Raw genomic sequence first — 2,551 nt, forward strand, 5'->3', positions numbered from 1 at the left:
TTAAAATACAAAATTACATTTCAATCTGTCAAGAAGCTGACCATATTTCGCACCAGAAAAGGAACTTGACTTTAGCTTCTGATCATGACCTCAATATCCTGGAATAGGAAAAGGAATTTCATGGAATCTAGATGCATTTATCAACACCAATTAATAAAAATTAATTCTGAAAAGTAATTCCTGAATGTCATCCATTCACAAATGAGTCAAAGGCATTAGGACCTTAACACTTGGTACTACTTGATGTTGTGAACTACTCTCCTACAGTGGTTTGTTTTCATCTCCTCCAAGGATTGTTACAGTTGCTGCACTAAATGAAGTAGGGTGGCTGAGTCTGTCTGCAGAACTTTGGTGTTGTGGTCTCCATTCTGATTTAGGTGTAGTTTTATAGTCACGGCTGGCTTAACCTGTTGCCTGACTTCTGCTTGCAAGCTGTACATCTAGTCGCCACTCAAGGCTGTGATAACTGGGAAGGCTGGGTGCCAATTCACCCAGAATAGTCCTGATCTCTTTTCTGTTGTCCAGGTAAAGCTGAAGCAATAATTTGTTCAGTTCTTCAGAGAATCCCAGAACAAAAACAGAGTCTTGGAAATCCACTTCAGCAATCATGAGCTTGGAGCTCTCAGTGAGCAGGTAGGTCAACCCTTCCACACCATGCTGGACAATGTTGCTGCTCACGTTGAGCTTCCTGGCGGTGCCCTCATAGACCTTGGGGATGGTCCCTCACCTCAGGAACTCCACCCCAATCCACCCAAACTCCACCACCATTTCGGCAGGAAGGCCAGGTACTCCTTATACTCTTCCGACAAGTCCAGCAGGATCTTCGCTGGGCACCATTTTTCACCCAGCAGCACCTGGGTCTTCCTGTTTAAGACATCTTTGGACATACAGATGTCTTTAATTTTTTTAAAAAATATTTTTTAGTTACAGTTGGACACAATATTTTATTTTATTTATTTATTTTTATGTGGTTCTGAGAATCAAACCCAGCACCTTGCACATGGTAGGCAAGCACTCCACCGCTGAGCTCCAGCCCCAGTCCCAGATGTTTTTAATTTTATGTGCTCAAATTACTAATCTTTCTTATGTGATCATGTGTTTTCATACATGCATTCTTAGGAAATATTTTGTAAGATCAAGTTTTAAAAGCTATCCACAATATTTTCCACTAATCATTTTAAAATTTCCTTTTAAAATATTAACATGGTTAATATATCTAGAGTTGACAATGCATATGGAATGATGTAGGAATGCAAGTGTGTATTTTATTTGTGGAATGTCAATTCCCCAGTCCCATTTGTTAACTAATTCTCTCTTTTCCTACTTCTCTATGATGCCATCTCCATCATGAATCCAAGTTGTCCATGTGGACAGTTCTGTTTCTGGGATTCTTAAGAATGTGTTGATAAACTTGTGTTTTTATTCTATTGATAAATGATTCTTGCTACATTGGTTGAGAATGTTTCCTTCCACTACAGAGTAAAAAGAAAAAATATGATCATAAGACATCCACTTGTATAGAAGGGTAATAATAGTAACCTGTGTGATAGAGCTTTCCTTGGGAAGAATATATGTTGGACATTTTTTTTTTTTTTAAATTTGGGAGTATCAGTACACTGCTTATAGAACCCACTCAACACTAAGTAGCCATGAAGCAGAGACCTGTCCCCTACTGATGGACAGCTCTCTTTCTTTCATGACATTTATTCTGACTGTATGAAAAGTCTACCCAAGTAAAATAATTGCCACTTACTCAGTATTGTAAAGAGAGTTGTGAGAGACTCTGCGTCTAATAGAAGAAAAAATAGGCCTTAATCTTCATCATGTGGGATTATGCCCCAACTTCCTTAATAAGACTCTTACTGTACAACAATTAAAACCAAGAATCAAACTATAAAGTTTATTTTCAGCAAAAGAAACAATCTGTGAGGTGAACATCACAGGCCTACATCCTGGGAGCAAATCTTTACACCTCACATATCAGACAGTGCACAAATCTCTAGGGTTCATAAATAACTCAAAAAGCTAAACACTGAAAAAACAAATAACCCAATCAACAAATGGGCTAAGGACCTGAACAGACACTTCTCAGAAGAGGATATACAATCAATCAATAAATATAAGAAAAAATGCTCATCATCTCTAGCAATCAGAGAAATGCAAATCAAAACCACTTTAAGATATCATCTCACTCCAGTCAGAATGGCAGCTATTATGAAGACAAACAACAATAAGTGTTGGTGAGGATGTAGGGAAAAAGGTACACTCATACATTGCTGGTGGGACCTCAAATTGGTGCAGCCAATATAGAAAACAGTATGGAGGTATGGAACCACCACTTGACCCAGCTATTCCTCTCCTCGGACTACATCCAAAAGACTTAAAAACAGCATACTACAGGGACACAGCCACATCAATGTTTATAGCAGCACAATTCACAATAGCTAAAGGAGGGGAAGGCAGGGATGCGGGGATAAGAAAGATAGTAGAATGAAACAGACGTGAGCCAACCTAGATGTCCTTCAGTGGATGAATGGATAAAAAAATGTGG

At 38.7% G+C, this 2,551-nt stretch overlaps 1 pseudogene; it reads right to left on the minus strand.

Annotated features, from left to right (window-relative positions):
* Positions 1 to 236: 236 nt before the first annotated feature.
* On the minus strand, positions 237 to 887 carry LOC114082599 (COMM domain-containing protein 2 pseudogene; annotated as a pseudogene).
* Between the last annotated feature and the right edge of the window lie 1,664 nt (positions 888 to 2,551).

This window comes from Marmota flaviventris, chromosome 10 (assembly GCF_047511675.1).
Source record: "Marmota flaviventris isolate mMarFla1 chromosome 10, mMarFla1.hap1, whole genome shotgun sequence".
NCBI classification, from domain to species: Eukaryota; Metazoa; Chordata; class Mammalia; order Rodentia; family Sciuridae; genus Marmota; species Marmota flaviventris.